A 10,348-nucleotide genomic window follows, 5' to 3' on the forward strand; every position below is an offset into this window, starting at 1 on the left:
CAACGTAACTGGGTGATTATAAAGGTGCTCTACAGGTTTCACCGAAGGTACTTGTTGGGTTGGCGTATTTCGAGATTAGGATTTGTCACTCCGAATGTCGGAGAGGTATCTCTGGGCCCTCTCGGTAATGCACATCACTTAAGCCTTGCAAGCAATGCAACTAATGAGTTAGTTGCGAGATGATGTATTATGGAACGAATAAAGAGACTTGCCGGTAACGAGATTGAACTAGGTATTGGATACCGATGATCGATTCTCGGGCAAGTAACATACCGATGACAAAGGGAACACCGTATGCTGTTATGCGGTCTGACCGATAAAGATCTTCGTAGAATATGTAGGAGCCAATATGAGCATCCAGGTTCCGCTATTGGTTATTGACCGGAGACGTGTCTCGGTCATGTCTACATTGTTCTCGAACCCGTAGGGTCCGCACGCTTAAGGTTTCGATGACAGTTATATTATGAGTTTATGAGTTTTGATGTACCGAAGGAGTTCGGAGTCCCGGATGAGATCGGGGACATGACGAGGAGTCTCGAAATGGTCGAGACGTAAAGATCGATATATTGGACGACTATATTCACACATCGGAAAGGTTCCGAGTGATTCGGGTATTTTTCGAAGTACCGGGGAGTTACGGGAATACAGGGGAAAAGTATTGGGCTTTATTGGGCCATACGGGAAAGAGAGAGGGGCTGCCTAGGGCAGGCCGCGCGCCCCCCAAGGCCTAGTCCGAATTGGACTAGGGGGAGGGGCTGCGCCCCCTCCTTCCTTCCCTTCTCCTTTCCCCTTCCTTGTCTCCTACTCCTACTACATGGAAGGAATCCTAGTTGGACTAGGAAAGGGGGAATCCTACTCCTGATGGGAGTAGGACTCCCTAGGGCGCGCCATAGAAAGGGCCGGCCCTCCCCTCCTCCACTCCTTTATATACGGGGGCAGGGGCACCTCATAGACACAAGTTGATCTTCGTGATCGTTCCTTAGCCGTGTGCGGTGCCCCCCTCCACCATATTCCACATCGGTCATATTGTAGCGGTGCTTAGGCGAAGCCCTGCGACGGTTGAACATCAAGATCGTCACCACACCGTCGTGCTGACGGAGCTCTTCCCCGAAGCTTTGCTGGATCGGAGCCCGGGGAGCGTCATCGAGCTGAACGTGTGCAGAACTCGGAGGTACCGTCCGTTTGGTGCTTGGATCGGTCGGATCAGGAAGACGTACGACTACTTCCTCTACGTTGTGTCAACGCTTCCGCTTCGGTCTACGAGGGTACGTAGACAACACTCTCCCCTCTCGTTGCTATACCTCACCATGATCTTGCGTGTGCGTAGGAAATTTTTAAAATTACTACGTTCCCCAACACTATGTCTAGTCCAACACGGTATAATTTGGATCACAATTTAACAATACCGGGTTCGGCTTCCTTGCGCCGGCCGTTGGGGCCGGGTCGTGGAGCCTTGGCCGGATCGAGGGGCCGACCCGGCCAAGCGTGAGCCGGCTTGAGGGGCGTTCTTGGGCCCCGTTGTTTTTGAAAAGGATCCGGGTTCCGTTGTCTGCCTGGGGTTCATTTCCCCGACAACGTCCTAGTTCATCTAATCGACGAGATTGTCATTCTGGGCCCCGTATTTCTACACAATATGTTCCCTTTTAAGAGGTTCATGGGAGTCCTAAAAAATATGTCCGTAACCGTGCTAGGCCAGAAGAAAGCATCTACATGGGCCATCAAACAGAGGATGTCATTGGGTTTTGTGTTAACTTCATTCCTGGCCTTAAGAAGTGGTCTCCCTCAATCGCGGTATGAGGGAAGACTGACTGGAAAAGGCACGCTTGAAGGGGACTCAATAATATATACGGACGGTCATTCTTGGTCTCAAGCACACTACATAGTTCTACAGAACTCTACCTTGGTGACCCGTATGTCGATGAACACAAGAACAGTCTGCGCTTCAAACACCCAAAGTTGTGTGACGACAAGATTACATGTGAACACATCAGGACTTTCGACAGTAAGTTGAAAACACGTCTAGAGGTGACAACACTGTTTCTGATGAGTTGTACTCATTGTCCAGGGGACCATCTTCGACTGTATTGACTTACAAAGGATACGAGATAAATGGAAATATATTTTACACGATCGCCCGAAATCAAAATAGCACCAACCAAAACAGTCGTGTCCGCTTTGATGCAGCAACCAAGAGGGAAAAATGACGCATATTATGGTTACATAGTGGTCATATAAAAAACTTAACTACGGACATAATTTTAAGGTCCCTTTGTTTAAGTATAAATGAGTCAATCTGTCAGGAGACGAGGTATAGGTAGACCCACAGTATGAAATGATAACTGTGAATCTGAACAATCTTAGATACACAGACGAACCATTCGTCTTAGTCAATAATATGATATGGGTTTCCTATGTGAAAGACATGTCTACCAAATAAGAAAAAAATAAATCTCGTATTTCCGTCGACATCAACTTTTGATGTTTTGTGGCACATCAAGGCATGTCCGCCGCGCGCGTCGACGTCGATGGGTGAACCGGACGGACGGTCCCTACACGCGTGCCATGTCTGTACGCACAATTGTGCTTGTCTCCGGTGGTCGGCTCAGAGTGGGAAGCCAGCCAGAATCTGTCATGTGGTACTTTGTACGCATTTTCACGTGATAGTATGGACCTGGTATCACAAAGATTCCTCTGCTCCTTTATTTCAGCTACTCCCTCTGTTACGAGTTACTTGCCACAAAAATGGATATATTCACTCCGTCCTGAATTACTTATCGCATAAATAGATAGAATGTGACAAATAATTCGAAACAGAGGGAGTAGTTTAGTACCCCGGGAGATTGGTTTCAGTTCTATTTACACCCAAAATGTGTTAGTTCACCGTGCCTCCATCTTGATGACTATTTTCTGATTTAAGTGTGGTTCTGCACCATGTTTTTTGCCTTTATCGAAGGGGCTACACAGTTACATTTTCATTACGACAATGGAGTCACAGTACAAGCACATCATGTACCCATTGAGATCATACTTCCCTAGATACTTAACCACATCTAAAGGATGGGATGTCAGTGACCACATAATCCAAACTACCACATGAAGCAACCAAACACAACTATCATCATGACACAATGTTATCCTATCAAAATCAACGAGTCGTCGGACAGCAGGGCCACATCCATGCAAGCCTTTGGAGAATTCTCCCACCACAGGGCAGTCTTTTAGAAATCTCACTAAGCAAGCCTTGTAGTCTTCTTTTCTGCAGCACGACCCATGATTACAGCAAACACATAACAAATATCACATTAGTAAGATCAATAGGCAATACACTTTGAAATCCTTGTTTTCTGGCCAATAGAAACAACGGTACGGTCTTTGCCCATATAGGCCGGCAACAAAGACACCACTACATAGAACTCAAAGTTTTCGCCATGCTTGGTGGGGTGGGAATTCTTGACACCACTCCACTCGGAGTCGCGTGAATCCTCGACAGATTTTTGGCTACATGCAACTGAATCACATATATTTTAGGAAGTTTAATTAATTACTAGCAAAAGGGCCCGTGCGTTGCAACGGGATATTTTTTTCATAATTTTCAGTGGTTATGACCACATTTTGTTGCACGATCGAGATACACTATCACTCTCAATTTCATGAAATTATGAACAATTTTTGACATCATGAACATTTTTTTAACCTCGTGCACATATTTTAAATCATGAACATTTTTCAAATAAACACTTTTACAAATTCTCGAACAATTTCTAAAATAAAGAACATTTTTTGAATTCATAAATATTTTATACTATTTGCAAAAAAATATGAACATATTTTATTTTATTTTTCTGTTTTATGTGCAAATGGATGAACCAAACGACGGATGAAAATCTGATAATAAGTGACGTACGAAAAATGGGAGTAAGAAACATCCATGCCTTTAATAGAAAAGGAGAAGTACTAATTAATTGTGCACATAAAATAATTAACATGCAAGATAACATCATATTTAGAATCTACAAATTTTTCTGAGCTATTTTCATAAATAGCGTGCTAAATTTAGAGCTTGGGTTTGAAAGATATGAATATCTAAAAAATACTTGAATCTGCACAAAAAAAAGTTTAAAGAAAATATTTTGGTTGTAATTGTACTGTGTAGACCATCTGCTAAGCGATACTTGGCAAGGTAGCTCTTAAATTTGATGGACATTTTTGTCGGATTCATGAATTTTTTCGAATACACCATTATTTTTTCAAAATAATGAACATGTTTTATTTGCGGATATATTTTTTCCAAATTGTGATTTTTTTTAAATTTGTGAACAATTTTGTAAAATTACTAATATTTTTTGAAACTGTGAAAATTTTATGATTTTCCACATATTTTTGAATTCACAAACATTTTATAATTTTTCCAACATGTTTTTCAAAATTTGCAACATTTTAAAATTTGTAGAAGGGAAAAACAAAATAAAAAATGAAAAAAAACAGACAAAAGATAAAAAAACAAGGGCGTCGCGCCCGCCTGTTTGGACAATGAAGTGTTGATGTAAAGAACAGACCCTAACGTCCTTCGTCAGCGCCTACTTCGACTTTGCACTGGCATCGGATGGAATAGTACTCCAACTAATCATACTTACAAAGCATGGCAACCCATCTTCCAGCTTACACGTCCTCTAAATCTCAAAAGCATGCACGGCTCTAAACTTTTGAACGTTTACTCTGTTGCTCTCAATTTGTAACTGCTTTTCATGTTCAGATTTCAGGCAAATAAAAAAGGAGTGGAGGGGAGCAGATTTGTCACAGAAATACGACTGGCTAGAACAGAATAATCTCTCCCTCTCTCTTAGTATACACACACACATGCACAAGCAACTAAATCAAACTGCAAAACTGAATGAACCACACCTGCAGTCATACTTTTGTTGCGACCAGGCTAGGCGGAGGCGGGACACGGTGGCACTGGCGGCGGCTGACACAGCCGAGGTGGACGAGGTCGCATACCTTCTCTTCTCTAGGTTCACGAATCTCGTGTCCGCGTTTCCCCGTTCCCCCCTTGGCTCCTACCGCACATGTCCACGTCTACCGTCACTGCTCCCTTCTCGACGCGGCGTAGGAGGAGGCGAAGGAGGTGGCGCGTGGAAGCCTTCAACTGGGAATTAACAAAATGTGTAGTTAGAAGTAAGAACCTTTTTATTATCTTATTCATAATCAGACCGTACTCTGAACATAAAGAGCATGTGATCCTAGGACATGAAGCACAACCATCTAGCTAATAGAAACACTCAGCATAAGCTAAAGTAATTCTGTAATAGTACTTACATATTGCTCCAGCCGTATATCTGCAACCTACAACTATATATATCCATCTCCTCAAGCACCATAGTTGAACATTATTGGCGCTTCACTGCTCCTGGCAACTTGATACTAATTCGTAGAAACAGTGTTTGGTCTTATTATGTATTTGGTGTAATCCCATCAGTGAATTGACAGTTATGTTATCAGAATATGCAGCTCAGAGCCTCCAACACCTCTCCAGAACAATGAAGGATTTTTTCTTGCATCATTCTTAGTTTGAATGTATCAAAATAATCAAAGAATGGAACATCCAACAATGATTTAAACAGCGATTTTGTGTGAGGTTCTCATGTGAAAATAATTTTGCTGTCCCGACAAAGAATATGGCATGTCAAAAAATTGTCCACCTGTACTGTAATAGCCTACTTGTCAGCATAATATCCATATTGAGTTACAAATAAAGGAAGATATAACGATCGATGAAATAGATGTACCTAGAAAATAAGGATGATGTTACTTCTTCCCAGGTGGTTGATTTAGGCATTAGTACGAAAGTTAGGCCAGTACTGTGGTAGTGATTCCTATTTGATCCGTGAAAAAAAAACTGCGGCTCTCACTTTCAACTCTGAGGTTGGTACTTTGACACAATTGCTGGAAAATTAAAAGACGGAAACACCATAAAAAGCTGCTCAGAGAAGCTTATGCCGTAGTTCACTGTTACAGGAAGCAAGGAAAGAAATGAACGATGCACTAATTTCAACATCACAAGGAGCTGCATGAGAAACCAATCTCCAGAAGCTTGTCTTACCAATCCTGCTAATAACCATCATTTGGAGCATGTCGGAAGAGAATGCATCACTACTATTCTGCAAAACAGAAACCGGTGTTAATCTCCATTCACATTTATTTTTTCTGAACTCTCTCCATTATTTTAGTCCCACAGAAGCCATTTCATCAATGCAAAATACCAGGTGTCTACCACCACCTGTCATTACAGATTGGGTAGTCTCCTTTGAATTGCCTAGTGACACAGAACCACCATATTTTCCTAAGTTTCTGCAGCATACAAAACTTAGTTATGATGCATATAAAATATTGTTCTTTTAGAAGAAAATTGAGCACAACTAACCACTTACTTTTCTTATCGAATGGCTTTTTTCAGGACCGTTTGCAGACATGTATTGCCTGTTGGATTGGGAGATCAATGCGTACAACATATCCATTGGTTGGCCCAGATCAGGCAGGATTTGGCCATGCCACACACCTACCCGAATCGACACTATTGCAGGCTTGTACTGTCAAGTGATTGAAGGGGTCGCGCAGGCCTCTACAGCTTGCTTGTCACAGTCGATGCTACCTGTCCTCGGTTGCCACTCCTTGTGGCGCCTCCCTCTACCTCCTGATCTAATGGTAACGCCTACTACCGCCGCTGTCGGGCCCTTAGAGGCCCTCCATGAGCTCATTCCACTTGGGCTAGGGGTGCAGTAGCTCCAACTCGCTTAGCGGGACGTCCGCAATGCTCATGCAACCCAGCTCTTCCTCCTCGTCGGTGACCACCACCATCGCCTCAACTTTCTTCTTTGGCTCGCATCATTCTTCTTCGCTTTACCATTTGTACTTCACAGAAGGTGTTAAGCATAAACTGACACAAAAAGAATACCTAGTGTGCAGCATTTCAAAAGTTGTAAGTAACTTACCGGTAATGATCTAACTATGCCTAGAAGTGCGCCACTATGGCTTAATCTCAGGTCAATATGCTTAATCTCAAGTCAAATCGCACTCCGTGGTCAAACTTCTCAGAAGGTCACCCATCCTCACACTACTCCAGCCCGAACATGCTTAACTTCGCAGTTCTATCCAACCCCAGCACCAACTCACTTAACAGGCACTTGTTGATATATCTATCATATCAATCCTATTAAACCTTGTTGATGTCTAGGACTTTGTTCATGTTCATGAGTGTGATGAAATTTTGAAAAAACATTTCAAACTTCCCGGTCATATTACGTATCATATTTTGAAAAAAAATCCAATTTTTTTTGAAACCAAATTCTTTTTCTGTTACTAGTGGCGCACCTACCAAATGGTGCGCCACTACTAAGTTTGAATTTTTTTTCATTCCCCCCCCCCCCTCTAGATCTTAAAAGCCCCGTATCTTTCATTTTGTTAGGTTTTTGGGGATTCTGGAAATCTTGAACGGGGTTCGTATGCAACTTTTCGAGTAGATGATTTTTCATATAAAAAACTTTTTAATCCGAGTTCGTATGCAAAAGTTATGCCCATTTTACTAAATTCCAGAGAGATCATGCAAATAAAGTCGAAATTCATATTTGTAAATTTTTCCAACAACTAGACCACATATCACATGGAAAACTAATTTTTTTTATTTTTTTGACATTTCCATCATTTTATTTTATTTTTTCTAAAACTGAAAAGGCGGTCCACGGGGAGGGGGGGGGTTGCAAAGCAAGTTAGTAATGGCGCACCACCTAACAATGCGCCATTAGTAACCAGGTTGGCGCACCTGTTACGTGGTGCGCCATTACTAGTTTTGCAAAAAAATAAAAAAATTGTTAGTAGTGGCGCACCGTGGTTGTGGTGCGCCATTACTAGTTTGAACTAGTAATGGCGCACTATACACTGGTGCGCCATTACTAGTTTTGAAAAAAAATATTAGTAGTGAAGCACGGAGTGTGTGGTGCGCCATTACTAGTTAAAATTAGTAATGACGCACTATGCCCTGGTGCGCCATTACTAGTTTTAGAAAAAAATTGTTAGCACTAGCGCACCACATATGTGGTGCGCCATTAATGTATATATTAGCTATAGCCCTTTTCTTAGTAGTGACTAATCAAATAGCATGGCTGCATAATGGAGAAATTAATTGGCAGAGATTTCTCCTAATAGACGGGCAAACTGCCAAAATTATTTAAATCAAAGCAGGTTGCTTCTTGCAATTTCAAGCCTTCGATTCACTTCTTACTTTTGTCCAAGCTTCCACGGGAGCTCTGTACTCATGCAGGTGCTTTATAAAGTAGTGAGATATATATGCATGGGCTATGAATGTATAAAGATTTAGTGGTATTCACCTTGTGAACAAAGATGAAACCAAGTCTAGACATTAAAATAGAAAGCACATCATTCCGATAACAGAAGCATCACCATCTAGGAAACTAAAACACTCACCATTAGCCTAATTAATTTTAGATTGGGCTCATACATTAGCAAAAAACTTTGAAGAAAGGGCTCGCGCATTACATAAAATTGCAGATGAAAAGAAAGAGAAGGTAAGTGACCTTAGAATTTATGGATGAAAAGCTTGCTCCAATAGTACAGAACATTGATGAACTATGCATCTCACGAAAGGCTAAAACCCACAGTACACCATGGCACTTCTCCGTTTCTGAGCCCATTCAGTGCGTTGATATAAGGAATCAATCAATAGATCTACGTGTTATTTGAGGCATAAACTGGTTTACAGACTGCAAGAATTCGTTCCAATCGAATCAGCCACATCCATCTCAACCAAATTAACTAAGAAATAATAACCTGAAACTATGAGTGCTCAGCGCCGGCTGCAGCTCTAATGGTAATCCCCTCCTAGCACCAGCAGATCGAGCTATTGGACACAAGCGTGTGTCAAGGTTTCCTAGTTAATTTGGTCAACTGCTCAATTTCAAAAGGGGATTTGGCTTACAGGGAGTAGCTGGTGTTGGTTTGATCTGACGGCTTAAACAGACCAGTTAGATCTATTAGTCTAACAAAAAAAGGAAGGAAAGATAACACTAAAGAAAAAGGCCCCAGGCACCAACGTACGTGGGCTTTTATCCCAACTGAGGCACCCTGATCAGGGGCACCCAAACCAACTGATGGTTTAGGTCCCCTATCGCCAGCGCTAGATAAAAGGGGGTACAGGAGAGGGTTGGCAGCCTGTGCGATCACAATTCTCGTACGGTTTCACTCCCCTCCCGATATTCTCTCATCCCATCCGATCAGGGGGAGCGCTGCAACGACGGGAAGACCTACTCCATCCGCAGCTTCTGTCCCCGGACAGTGCCGGTGGCGTCCTGAGGGCATCAGGACGTTGAGGAGGACTTCTACCTCGACTACGACACCCCTGCATCACGCCTGCATCGAGCAGGCGATCATGTCCACTGCTGTGACATGTAAAGAACCTCTGATCCCTTTTCTGTTCATGGTTATTGGGTGATCTAGATGCAATGTGATCCTGCTAATGGCATCTCATAGATGCATAATTAATGCAATAATGGTATCAGTCGTCAATTTTGATTGCTTTTAGATCCCTATATCATGATCAGTAAATCAATCTCAAGTTTAGGCCCTCCGTAGATCAAGTTTGATTGCTACTGTTTTGGATGTTGATGTCAATTGCCCACTGTTGATGATGTTTTAATTCCAATTTGCTACGGATCAGTACTGCCACCTATGTTCATCAATTTTAATTAATCTAAGTTAAGATCTAATGCTCACCTTCATGACGCGGTGGCCGGCGCCCCTCTTGCCCCCTTGATGTGCCATGCGCACGGGCGCCGGAGCCACGCTCGACGGAGAAGCGCGTGGGAATGACTCCGTTGTACCCTCCTCCGACGAGCGCAGCCGCCGTGCCGCCATGGCCGGTGCGCCTCGAGCCGCCGCTGAACGCCGTCGCCGCTCTCGGGAGCGAGAAATGCGGGGGAGAAGGGGGAGGAATGACCTAGGTTTGGCTCTGTGCGGCAGTTTTGTTCCGACCACGTGCTAAGCTGACCGTCCGATTCGATCGGGCGACTCACAGCGACGCGGAGCACCGGCTTGGGCCTTCGGGCGCTCAATGGGCCAATTTTGATCGTGGGCTGCGGCCCAGGTTGCAACAGTCCAGCTAAAAGTTTTTTTTGACGTGTTTTGCTGGGCTGGACCTTTTTACGTGTAACTGTGGGGTATTTCGAGCCAAAATCACTGTTGCGTTTTTTTCTGTTCTTTTTACAGTGCGAATAAGTTAATAAATATTATGTTTTTCATTGTTTAAACCAGAAAATGCCTAAAAATATAATAAACACAT

The 10,348-nt window shown here is 43.0% G+C and overlaps 1 long non-coding RNA gene across 3 annotated transcripts; it reads right to left on the reverse strand.

Moving 5' to 3' along the window:
- Positions 1-3,241: 3,241 nt before the first annotated feature.
- Positions 3,242-10,011, reverse strand: LOC125506916 (uncharacterized). Of its 3 annotated transcripts, none has more exons than XR_015603771.1 (3): positions 9,784-10,011; positions 5,787-6,158; positions 3,242-3,256 (listed from the first exon to the last, which is right to left on the reverse strand). It is a non-coding gene; the product is annotated as an uncharacterized LOC125506916 (long non-coding RNA). The 3 variants fall into 3 exon arrangements; XR_007282795.2 differs by lacking the exon at positions 3,242-3,256 and adding an exon at positions 5,645-5,699; XR_007282794.2 differs by lacking the exon at positions 3,242-3,256 and adding an exon at positions 5,645-5,704.
- Between the last annotated feature and the right edge of the window lie 337 nt (positions 10,012-10,348).

This window comes from Triticum urartu, chromosome 5A (assembly GCF_056163025.1).
Source record: "Triticum urartu cultivar PI428250 chromosome 5A, HENAU_Tu73, whole genome shotgun sequence".
Lineage (NCBI taxonomy): Eukaryota > Viridiplantae > Streptophyta > Magnoliopsida > Poales > Poaceae > Triticum > Triticum urartu.